Genomic DNA, 12,841 nt, shown 5'->3' on the forward strand with positions numbered 1-12,841 from the left:
TACTTTTCTTGCAAAAGAAAGCCATAGTATATATATTAGTATCTTAGTTTTCTTGCTCATTCCTGTAACTAAAAAACAAACTCAGCCTTTTTGTAGAAGACTGGTGCAAAGCCTATATACCAGCTAAGCCCTATTTTGAGGAATTATACTGACACATAACTGGAAAAATGAAGTGGACACTCAGAGGCTGAGGAAGAAGTGTACATCCTGTATAGTGTAGAGACCTGTGATGTAGCTGATTGCTAATAGAGATGAACCTGGCTATCAGAGTGGTCTATAGCCAATGCTCCTTTGTAAGGCCCCAGGAAAAGAATCTCTCACCCATTGTACTTGTGCATTATGAATTTGTCCATCCTCAGAGATCTAATGTACACATATGTTCTGGATATTGTCCTAAGGTTGAAAGCTTAAAAAAAAGTAGAAGAAAATGTTCCAGCAAAGTGAGAATGATACAGAATGATGTCTGTATTTGAAATACTGGTTCCAATAAAGCCTCTCACTTGTAGATATGTGTGTTGTGTACAATTATTTTGTTCCTTGAAATAAAAGGTTTTCCCTTGCGGAGATTTTCCCTTCCTGTATAAAAAATCTCTTAATTTGATATAGCCACCAGGAAATAATGCCCATCCTTACCTGCAGGATGTCGAGATCTATTATTGCAGAAATAAATGAGATTGCTCTATTCCAGACCTACTCTTTCTGGACAAAATCCAATATTGAAATGGAAGTCTCTAATAACAGGCACAACCTCAGGACTGGTATGATTTTAGGAGAAGTAAAGAGACAATTCTATAGAAACGATTACTATTTAGTTTTTATGTGTGCTGCAATGGTGTGTAAAGGCTCCCAGTAAAACAAGGGCTCATGCTGTGTTAAGCACTGTTAGTGCACATAAGACCAATCCACCTCTTGGGCATCTAAGTGGGTTTAGACATCTAAGTGCAATTCTATTCTACCCTGTTCAAGTCTGTGAAAATCCATTAATCCATCTACTTTTGTAACATGCTGTTATCTGACCCGTAAAACTGACTAACAAAAAAGAAGTAAAGGAGAGGAGGACCCACTCACTTATTACATTAACTGTTTTTCAGGGGAAACAGAATTATGCTTAGGCACCTAAGTCCACGTAAGGGCTATTGACTCAGGAAAGTTAAGTCAGGAAAATTACTTCTCACATGTGTCTGCCAAACCTCCAGAAAAAGTCATGGCAGGGTAGGCCTTACGATATAACAGCCAGAATTTCTCTGTGCTCAGGTCCACTTAGTAACCACCATACTTCCCACTGTCCATCACTTAAGCAACTGCTGGGCAGGGAGGGCAGTGGGGATAAACAGAAATGAACAAATGTATACTAGTCTGTAGAGAGCAAGGCAACAGCAACAACAACAACAATGGTGAAAAAAGTTCTGTGAAGTTCATTTGCCCTTGAGCTGTGAGGTTGAATTCCTACAGTGTATTGAAGTAAGATTAAGATCTCAGTGATTTACTGGAAAAACCTCTGATGCTTCTCAGCTCAAAGGATATTTTTCTGTGCCTAAGAGGTCCCAGAAAGCTCTTTTCTTCAGCATAAGCCTAGTGCCAAGGGCAATGAAAGGTAAAAGCTGAAAAGGCTTCTCCCAAGCTGTGTCATGTAACTAAATTTAATGCTGCACTGAATCAAGTCACTGGCTTGAGAACTTACCTGAAATAATAATATTTTAATTTTTTAACACTTCTTTCATTCTCAGGAATTTTATAGCCAGTCAACAGCAATCACTGCACCATCTCTGGTATTCAGCAGGTCCTCAACATCCTCCTTGACAGGTAAGGCCAGAAACTGGACCGCATAGGGTGTGTCTACCTGAGATGATTTACTGTGCATTATATTAATCTAATGCACAGTAAACTGTCATCGTATAAATGTGTGTAGCAATTACTGCACAGCATATTAATCTAATGCACCATTTTCTAGTACCTGTAGATGCAGGTGCTAGAAAAATGGCACATTAACTAATGTGCCATACTACACATGTAGATGTTGAACAGGAGCAAATTGCTGTCAGTCAGCATAGGCAGCAGGGGGCCACAGAGGATGGGGAGAGATGTCCCAGCTCAGCAGGACACTACCTGCAAGCCATGTTGAAGGACCCATCTTGATCTCCATGTGACTAGGAGAGCTGTCCTGGCTGGGCAGGCAGCTGCCTCCCAGTCACATGGAGATTAGGACCCATGTGGCTGGAAGGCAGCTGCAGGCTCAGCCGAGACAGCTTCCCCATGCCCCACCCCTGCTCCCTGCTCCACCCCACTGGGGGCCAACCTAATCTCCCCCTGTTTCGGATGGAGCTGCCTGCCAAGCTGAGACAGCTCCGCCAACCCCTGCTCCTGGGGCTCGGAGCAAATTCCCTGTGCCCCCTGCCAACCTGGGGCTGTCACCCCAGGGAACGTGGAGCTCCCTGTGGCTGCTGGAGGAAGGCATAGCAGGGCAGGAGCAGCCCTGGACTGGACAGCTCCTGTCCAGCTCAATTCACTCCCAATGAGGGTGCATGGAAAGGCGTGTGAGGGAGAGTACTTTAATGAGCCTAAATTCTCGCATAGAAAATTTAGGCCCATTAATTGCATGTGTAGATGTGCCCACAGTGTCCAGTGAGGAGCTGTCTCGGGAATGCAGAGTAGAAGAATGGCTTGTGGAGTGTCCCATGGAATTGATACCAAACTGAGAATGGGAACCAAATAAATAGATCACCAGGTTTTTGGGTGTAAGCATTACTCAACAAAAATTTTCTGCAAACCATTCTTCCTCTTTAGCTTGTTTGCAAAGATTTTGCTCAAGTTCTTGTTTTTCCCAATTCAAAATCAGATGGTTGCGATTAGAAACAGTTTCAATATAGCCAACCACATTTAAGCCTCTGCTCTGTCTGCATATGTAGTCTCAGCAGACAAGCACCCATAAAAATGCCTAAAGGGGGCTGGCAAGGGCTCCCCTTGACAGAGGTGTATCTTTCAGTAACAGATTTCAATGCCACTTACTCACCTTTCCCATGCAATGGGGAAGTGACGAGGCCTAGCACAGATCCAGCTCCTCAGTTGATACAGCAGGCATGATTTAGATTTGGGCTGAGGTGTTTCTGAGTCCTTATAGGATGATCATGACTCATCAGTGTTGGGTGAAGTTACATGTTACACTTAGACCATACTAAATCTGCGGACTGTTAGGCAGTGTTAAAGTTAGAATGTGCTGTGAGAAGTTACACGTTAAGGCTTAATACCACTTCTTGTCTTCACAGCTCTGACTTGCCAGGAGAGGACTGGTGAGCAAGGGCATGGCTAGAAGCCAAAATACCTGGGCCATGACCCTGCTCAGGTGCAGGAGCAAGGGAAGGCTAGGAACAGTGCATCCTGACATAGGCGCTGACTTCTATTTTTTCTGGGGGTGGGAACCTAATATGATGAACACGTGGAAAGGTTTATGCATTTCAGGTGACATCGCTCTTCCTGAGAGGGGGCTAGGGCCCTTGGGCCCCCATGTACTAGGTGCCTCTTCTTCCTGAGATAGTGGAGGACTATAGATTGCTCATTTTATCTTTTTGGATCAGTCTGAAATTACCCTAACACGAGGTAGGTAGCATGGCCCAGAATTTATCCTTGCCTAAAGAGGCATACCTTTGATATGCTCAGAGGATGCTTAGCACAAGATAATGAACGTTAATGTGTGTATGCTTGTGTTTTAAGTGCCCTAAATGGAGGCTGGGTTGGCACAGATGCGAAAGTTGACAGCCCAGAGGTTGAAAGTTTGAGGCCATAGCAGAAGCAATCATGGTGCAGCCCTGTCAGGTTCCAACAAATCTGAGATTTCTGCTAAATACCTTGTCACACAAGGACATGAAAAATTAAAGAAGGCATGCCCTAAGTATGGTTTAAGAGTTGTAACTTCACCCTGAATCTATGAATTTGGCCTTGGTTTCCTGAGTGAAACCTATTAAACCCTTAGGTCATAAATTGGATAGGCCTTTTGCCAGCTCTGTGCCTAGGATGAATTTCAGCCACTGGACATGCTTTGCACCTTGGTGTTTGATGTAAGTATTGAGTGACGTAACCACCTGCTACAAAAGTTTTGCAAAGAAGTGAACATGGTTGGAAAACAGTCACAGTATTTAAAAACTCTACTGCAGTGGTCACCAACCAGTAGATCTTGATCCACCTGTAGATTTCAGAGCCTCTTGCAGTAGATCTTGGAGCCTCTTGGAGTTGATGCGAGGCTGGGGTGGGGGGGGCTGAGTGCCTGCGTGCATGCACACACATGCCCCAGCACAGCAGGCCAGTCCATAGGGGAGGGAAGGGAAGGGAAGGGAAGGGAAGGGGGCTAGATTGAGGCTCCCGCAGTGAGGGACAGTGCTGCAGAGGCAGGAGCAGGGGTAAGTTGAGTAGGGCCCTGGCCAGGTGGGACTGACCTGCGGTGGAGGCATGCCCCCAAATAATTTTTCTCCCTCTGCCTTGATCTGCCCCCCTTCCCTCCCCACAAACTTACCTGCTGGGTGGGGCGGGGGGGAGGGTGGGGGGGCATGTGGCAGCAGTGCACAGTAGATCTTGGGTTGCTTTTAAATGCTAGATGTGATCTCCTAGTTGAAAAGGTTGGAGACCACTGCTCTACTGAATGTTCCCATCTGTTAGTATGCAGTGCCCACTTGGCTCTAGGTCTTTGAAACAAAAGTACCAAATGATCTTTAGAAAACAGCAGCAGTCAGACTTGCAGGCTGGAAGAGAAAGACCTCCCAACAACACAGCAGCCTCTACCACCTTGCTGACACCAAGCATTAGTGCAAATGTAACTAAGAAAATAGGGCCACCTAGTCAGTTGGCAGAAGCACTGACTGCAGCACCATAGGATTTGAGGGTTGAGGTTTGTTTTTTGGGGGGGACAATTCTTATCTAGAAAATAAATACAGATTAGTCCCTGCTTATCTGGGGGAGTTTATGAAAGGCTGGTCCCATTCTCCTAAGACCACTGCCTATATGCCTGCAAGCATGTTGCTTCATCAACAGTCCTACTCAACCTTTGGGTTAGGGACAGAAGTTGTACATAAACTGGTTTAAGTGATCAGAAGCTGGTTTAAACCTGGAATAGGACAGAAGTTCAGTACATTTCAAAATGTCTGAAACTAGTTTAAGATAAACCTGATTGAATATAATATGAGAATTAACTGATTTGGGTCAAACCAATTTATGAAATTTCTCCCCCAGTCCCCTTCCTGGTTCAAATTAAATCTGAGTTTCCCAGCATCCCAACATGCTTTGCAGCTCCGGGCTGCGCTGGGCTGTCTGCTCCAGAGAGCAGGGCTGGCCCCACCCCTCTGCTCCCTAGCTGGAGCAGTGAGGACTGCCTTACAAGGGGAGAGAGAGGGACAAGCCCAGCTGGGGATGCAGCCCAGTCTATGTGGGGGGGACTGCCCCCCCCCCCCAAGCAAACTCCGGCTGGGATCTGGGGCCAGGGAGTGGGGTTAAACACTTCTTTCCCCAACTCAACCTTACAGCTGGCAACTATGGACTACAAATCCCAGAGGCATCTGGAAGCAGGAAGAGGAAGTGATGAGCAAATCTGCAGAGTCCTGTTGTTGTGATTCTGGACTGTGAATCCCAGAAACCTCAGGGGCAGCAGGAAGAGGAAGTGAACACACAGCCAGAGAGATGTGTCCTAGTTATGCCAAGCTTCTGGCCTGAGCTACTTCTGACATGTGGATGCATTTCCTGAATCAAAGGGAAATGTCTGCTCACTTCTGTTTCAATTTAATCTGTGCAGTTTAGACTAACCTGCAAAGGATGAATTGATTCAGTTTCAGGCTTTTTGACTGTCTATACCTTGCCCTGGAGTTTGTTTGGTATCTTCTTTGCTTTGGCAATGAAGCTGGCTTGTCACTGAATTTGCTACAGCAAATGGCCTATTGGTCACTGGCAGAAAATCATCATGGTGTTGCTCAGAGCTTCCATCCTAACCTCGCAGCCACTGACCCGCCACAAAGGGTCTTGTAGGCAGCAGTCCTTCAGAGTCTTTCCATCTGCTCCCCTTTGCCTTGTCATATTGTTTCAAGCCTACAAATGAATTGCACTGGCATCAAGACTGACAGGAGCTGCTGCCCTTTATAAAAAAAAAAATGAAGAAAAAAAAGAACAGAGATACCTTTCAATGACTCTAAATTTAAAAGAAATGCTGTGAGAAGCAAAAACATATGGTTGAAGGAAATTACTCACTGGGCTCTCAGGAACACTTCAGTTCATTAAAAAGGAAATCAGTTTTTTTTTCCGAGTCCTATCTCTCCCCGATTTTGTTTGCATTTAGCTTGGTGTGAGGTAGTGAGCACAAATAAGGGAGAATCAGCGGGAAAAAAATCTGTGTGCCTGTTAGTGGGAGCCAGCTAAATGATTCTGTCCCGCAGAGAGAGTCCTGGGGCTCAAGTGATCTGGGCTCAAAACTCAGCTTAGCCACAGATCCTTTATGTGACATTGATGTGTCTGTAAGGTGGAGGGGAAAAGGTGCTTGTTCTGCCTTGCCTGCTAACAGTGTGAGCTCTTAGTGTCTGAAGAGTGCCTCAGAGGTTGGTGCCCCATCTTGGTTGGGATGTCAAACTCTTTCCTTAACAGTGTAATCAAATAGCTAATAAAACCGACTTAACTTTTCAAAGGGGTGGAGCAAGAAGGTGCCATTGTCACACAGTGATGTCGCTGGACAGAACCGCACAGTAAAGTGATGTGTTTAATGAGAAAAGCAATGGGACTGGAAACCTTAACAGAGGGCACTATGGAGGACAACAGGAAACCCTGGCAGAGTTGCCTATGTCTGGCTGGAAAGTCAGGGGGCAGTCTGCTTAGAGACAAGGGTTGATTTTGAACCCAGAGGACTGAGTAGGCTAGGCGGCACTGTGCTGCCCCCAGGACAACATTTTGGCTCAGGCCCTGCCCACCCGAAGTCATTAAAACTTAAGTGAGCTCTGGCAGAAGAGATGGGGTACTAACTCTGGTTGGACTCCATCAGGGATAATTACAATAATTACCTTTTGCTTACATTGCTAATTCCTTTCTTGGTACCACTGCCCAGCTCATGCTTATTGACACTATTGCTCACTCTAGTTGTTCATTGACTGTAGACAGAAAAGCCAAGGGACAATGGTTCTGCAGAGCTGGGTTTTCCATCCACTGTCAGAAGCTGGCAGGCCCTCGTCCTAGTGACAATCTTTACCAAGAGCCGCTGTGAAAGAAATGCTTGTAGGGACCTAAGACTGGAACAGCAGGATGTGCTGCAGGGCAGGAGTGAGGGGTACTGGCAGAGCTGTGTGGGGACTGGAACAGTAATGTGTAGGGCTGTAGATGAGCCTGGTGATACACTAAGAAAGCCAGCTCAGGAAATGGGACCACGCACCTGCATTTGAAAACTACAGAATTTCTCATCTTCATAAAAGCCTGAAAATAAGCGTGTTATTTCCCTTTGAGTAAGTGATGCTTTTTCAGCCCTTGATCACACCGGAAATCTCATAACCCAAAGCCTAATGCTGGCTGGCTCAGCGCAGTCTTGAAAGACCTCATGCACTTTCCGGTTCCTAGGGAGATTACTACAGGGTTTCATGTTTGTGGATGGAAAAATAGAGAGCTATTGATGCTTAGTTGCAGAGATGGACAAGGAGAATAGCTTCTCAGTGTGCATCATTACTGTACATAATGCTGATGCACACTGTAGGGCTATGGGCAGCTTGCGGGTGGGGAGGGGAGGTTTTCTCAAGCAGTCATTAAACAGCAGTGCTGTCTGGCTGTTTCACACTCTCTGCCTCCGCGGTCCTTGCTGGTAGAGAGACCATTAATAAGGCTTTCCAGCTTGTCACTTCCACACAGAATCCTTTGAAAGCTGTACTCCTCTGGGCCCATTAGAGGGAGGAACTGTGTCTGCTGAAACATATGGGTCTGTCAGGCTCTGTCTGGTTGCTGCATGGAAAGCCACTGCTGCTGTAGCTGCTTGCCGGCCGTATGGGGAAATATCTAGGAGTCAGGAGTGGGTTTGGAGGACTAGAGAGGTTTGGGAGCACTTGACAGAGGATTATAGCTATTACAGTAAGCAGCTATAATTGAATGTTAGGAGGAGATGGGGTTGCTAGGGGAGAACCGGTTCAACCAAAGGGATAGGAAGGGGACATTAGGGATCCTGAGGGTGTATTAAGAGATGCTGGGAGGTACAGCTTGCTGGGGAGGGTAGTTGTTCTGGTGGGGTGTTAAGGTCAATAGAAGTTGGGATGGAAACAATGTTAGGGAAGTGTGCTGGAATCGAGGTTTTGATGGGGGATGCTGTGACAGGTTTCTGTGGGATAACACCAGGCCAAGAATTGTTTGGCGCCTGTCTGTTGCATTCCTGCAATCTTCTGACCGCCGCTGGAGTTTCTCATTATCCACACTCCAGTTCCATTTACAGAGACTGAAGGGGATTTAATAGAGTCCCTTGACTTTTGCCTTTGAAATATTCATGGGGCTTTAGCAGTGCATTTCATGCTTACCTCCTCCTCCATTAGAGAAGCATGCAGGACGAAGCAAGTGGAAAGTGTGCTATGGAGGAGTCAGGGAGACTGCTAAAGGGGTCTGCTGCTCTAATCAGCTGAATTAGAGATTTCTGGGAAACAATCCATTCCAGGAGCCCATCTTCCCCTCCCCTCTCAGTCATACAGGCTCATGTCAGGCCAGCAAAACGATCTGCAATTACCCCAGAGAGGTGTGGGCAGGGCAGTGATTAATGCAAGGAGAAAGGAAGGAAAGTACTTCAGCGGAAATATATATCTGTAGTTGCTGCCTCCCCACCCCATCCTACATCTTCCCGTCTGCCTGTCTGCCTGCTTGCCATCTTCACATGCAAGGCTAGGGCACTGCAACCTGGGTTTTAAAAGCCAGTGGTAAGTGCCCTGACACAATTCATATACTCCTTACCTCATTCCTCTCAGGGTTTTTCCATCTAGCTCCTAATGTCATGGTGGGCCGCATACAGCCAGACTTGGCAAATACAACACTTCTAGCCTATGAACAAAGCCTGCATCTCTCCTTTGGGGTGATAATACATGGGGAGATGCATTATCCTCTTCCTGTCCTTTCTACCCTGGATGTTGTCAATGTGCACCATATCTAAAAGCTCAGCCTGCTGGGCCATTGGGGGATGAAGCAGTGGAGGAAGAAATAGTGTTCAACAGCTGGTCATAGCATACTTAGGCCTTATGTATAGGGTAAGCCCAAGTCATGCGGCAGCACAGGATGCCATATTAAACATGTAGGCATGGAGAGTCTACAGTACCTTTCATAGCAAAGTGCTACTCAGTGTCATCCTCGAGCACCTGGAAGAGGAAACCTACCATGACAGCAGTCCTCTGCCCTATAACATGAGCAGGTATGCTTGATACTGGAGCATCGCTGCATCATGGTTTTAAATCAGCCACTCTCAAATGTGTTGTCATCCACCAGACCTGCTGATCATGGAGCTAGAAAACAATGTGTTTAACTAACAGATAAGACCAAGCCAAGACCCCAGATCTAATTCACTAGTTCATTTTGGGATTGGCTTTCTGACCTTCCACTGGAAAACTTGATTGAGCCCTTATATCACAAGATGAATGAGCAAGGTCCCCACCAAGACCCTGTTGAGTTCAAGGGGTGTGAGCCAGGGCCAACAAAAGGAATTCCTGCCCTGGCAGGTAAACCACAAAACGGCTTCCTCAGCAAGAAACTCAAGCAGCACATACAGGCGCAAAAATTCCTTTAATTCGGTTCTTGCTGATAGGCTGTTTCCTACGAATAATGGTGGCTGGGGAAGACTTCAGAGTCTGGAAGGTATTGATGTTTCTCTTCCCTTAGTGCCCTGCCTGCTCCCTCAGCACTTTGTTCCTTGTCACAAAACCCAGCTCATTGCTCTGAGCCTGAAGAAGGATAAAAAAACCACCCAATGGCACCTATTTATGCTTAATCTCAAAATACTCATCAGGCTGCCCACACACATGCGCACCCTTGGAGTCAGATGTTTATGGAAGTTTTCACAGAGTGTGCAGCATCTCCATGAAATTGTTATCAGCGTGCCCAGAATCAGCCTAATTACCAGGTATTCATCACCCGCCCACAGGCTCTTCCAAGACAGCTATGCACAGCATGTCAATGAACAAGCCTGCATGTTTCTACCCTGCTGCCATCGAGCTCTGATGATCAAGCACTCAGTCTCTCGCTTTCTGTTTTGGAGGCAGGAGGGTTGTAAAGTGGATGGAGCCTAGCAGCAGTGCTATGGGATGCAGAGAGTGGGGATCACTGAAGTCCTGTAGCCGCCTTCTCTAAGAAGGCACTGATCTCTGTACATCTTCCTCTGCTTGCTTCCCTAGCCTACCGGGAACAGATAAGTTGAATAATACTATTGCTAAAGCAGCCAGAACTGTGGGAGGGTCAGAATTTTTCAGGTCACCCCACCTTTCATTAAAATCAGCTGAACCCAAACCCAGGATTCAAAACTATTGATAGTGTGGCTCTGTCGTACTCTGTGCTGTGCCTTACGTGAGTAGCAGCTCTGCTTGGGTGAGGCACTTTGTTCCTACAAGTGCTGCAGACATTTAAAGAGGACCTGCACATACTATGCTCTTTCCCAGGCACCTGGTTTTTGCGTTGTTGCTTCCTTTTATGTGAAATAAAAGTTCTTTTAGGCTGAAAGTATATGGCCAAAAGTACATTACTCTGGGTGTTACTCAGCCAGGGCCTATCAGCTGGCTCCTAGCAGTCTTTCCTCCTTGCATTTGGTACCAAAGTGTCCTGACCCTTATTATCTTAAACATCTGGTGAGGAAATCCGGAGCTTGAAAGCAAGGAGCAGGTTGCAATCCAGGCTGATGCTAGTCACACAGCAATGCAAGGTTGGTGCTGTGCAAGTTCCCATCACATTTTGTGACCAACCAGTTTAGCAGCTCACATCACTGAACTCCTTCACTTCCTCCCATCCTGGCCCATTTTCTTTCTACCAATACTCCCTACACCAGGGGTTGGCAATGTTTTCTGGCAGAGTGCCAAAAACAGCTGCAACCTTGAGTTGTAAGTTGCTGGTATGCCAGGGGTAGATGGTGGAAAAGCTGCAAGAAGCCCAATCCTTGTTGTAGCAGTGCAGCCCCAGCCTCTTCCCCACTGTGTGTCCTGAGGCATGTGTGCCAAGCAAAATGCTTTCACGTGCTATGCTCTGGCATCCATGCCAGGGGTTGCCTACCCCTGCCCTAGACCTTGACTCGCAGCATGCCCTGCTGTAAGGGTAGACAACCACTCCAAAGTTATCCCTGCTTTATACAGAATCAAAGCTAGGGTGATTAAACTCCTTTGCATCTTCGCAGGATCACACAGGCCTAACAATTTAACTGTAACAACTGATGCGCAATCCTGAGTCGCAGCTTCCACGCCCCTCTTACAGTGTTTAACACATTCAAATACATCCACATATCCATACATATATATCCATATCCCTAGTCCTCTCTTCTCTATAATTTTAATATTTGTGGGTGCTTCCAGACTGATAAGGGGTGAAGGCTTCACCCCAGAGGCAGCCTTCATTTCCTTTCTTTTGGCATATCTAATAGCAGTGCTCCCAACAAGGACTTTTCAACAGGCTACATAGAACAGAAGCCTTTAAAAACCACTAGGGTTGTATTTATCTAGTCATTTGTTTGCTGACTGAGCTCTGAGACCTAGGAGCCCAGGACTAGAAAACCCATTTCTCACTTGGCTGTTCTCTGCATTGATGGCATGAAAACCTAATAGTGGACTCTGGGGCTTCATTTCAATACAGACAACAGTGTCAGAATCAGTCTGCAATAGCTAATCACCTCACAATAGAGAAATAATACAACTAACCATTCACCGTTAAGCCAAGAAACAGCTCACAAACAGACACACGAGGAAATTTGCACACAGGTGTGCAAACATATATGCATGCGTGGTCTTGAATATTTTAGGAATGTGTCTTTTTTTTCCTCTCAACATACTACAACTTACAAATGCCCCAAACCATTTTGCTCTTTCTTCATGTACTATTTTCTTTGCTGGTCCTCTGTTACCAGGGGCATGGCCCTCTTCCTTGGATTTTTTGAGTGCATTTAACAGCCCGCTCAGCAACAGGACACTGACTGTCATTGTACTCTTGCTTTACCTGTGGCAGGTTAGGGTGTTTGTGCTGTCTTTGGGCAACATGCCTTGTAGTTGTGTGACAGGGTTGATTGTGTAGTTTTGGAACAGGGTGGACAATAACTTGTATGGGACAGTTTGGATAGGACTGATCCTGCCTTGAGTAGGGGGTTGGAACAGATGACCTCCAGAGGGCCCTTCCAGCCTTACTTCCCTGTGTGTCTATGATTTACACAAGCAGGTTTATGTTCACTAAGGTACTTAGGGAGTGACTGATTGTGATATGAAGTAAATATGCTGGTCCCCAAAGAGTCTGGCTACTTAGATGAGGCTAACAGGTAAATATATCTCAGACCACAGCTTTAGTCATGTCAAGGACAGATGTTTGATTACGGATCAGTCAAGAAGATTTCTTTAGGTCTGTTCAAACCTGTGCACACACATCTCAGTATTTGCCTGTTTTCTATCACAAGATGGTCTTTGCACCTCAAAAAGTTGCCCTGACAACACACTGTGAGGTACAAAAACACAATCCATGAGACATAGGGAGGGGAAGACAGAGGTTTGCAAAGGTACCTAGACACCTGGTTTCAGCTGCGAAGCCAAAAGTGAATTGCCCAATGGCACACACAGAGCCTGTGACAGCAGAGGGAAGTAAACCTACCTCCCTTGAGTTCCAGGAGATCCAAGATCAATGGGTGTTTTATGCT

The sequence above is a fragment of the Alligator mississippiensis genome, chromosome 1 (assembly GCF_030867095.1).
Source record: "Alligator mississippiensis isolate rAllMis1 chromosome 1, rAllMis1, whole genome shotgun sequence".
Classification (NCBI taxonomy): Eukaryota; Metazoa; Chordata; order Crocodylia; family Alligatoridae; genus Alligator; species Alligator mississippiensis.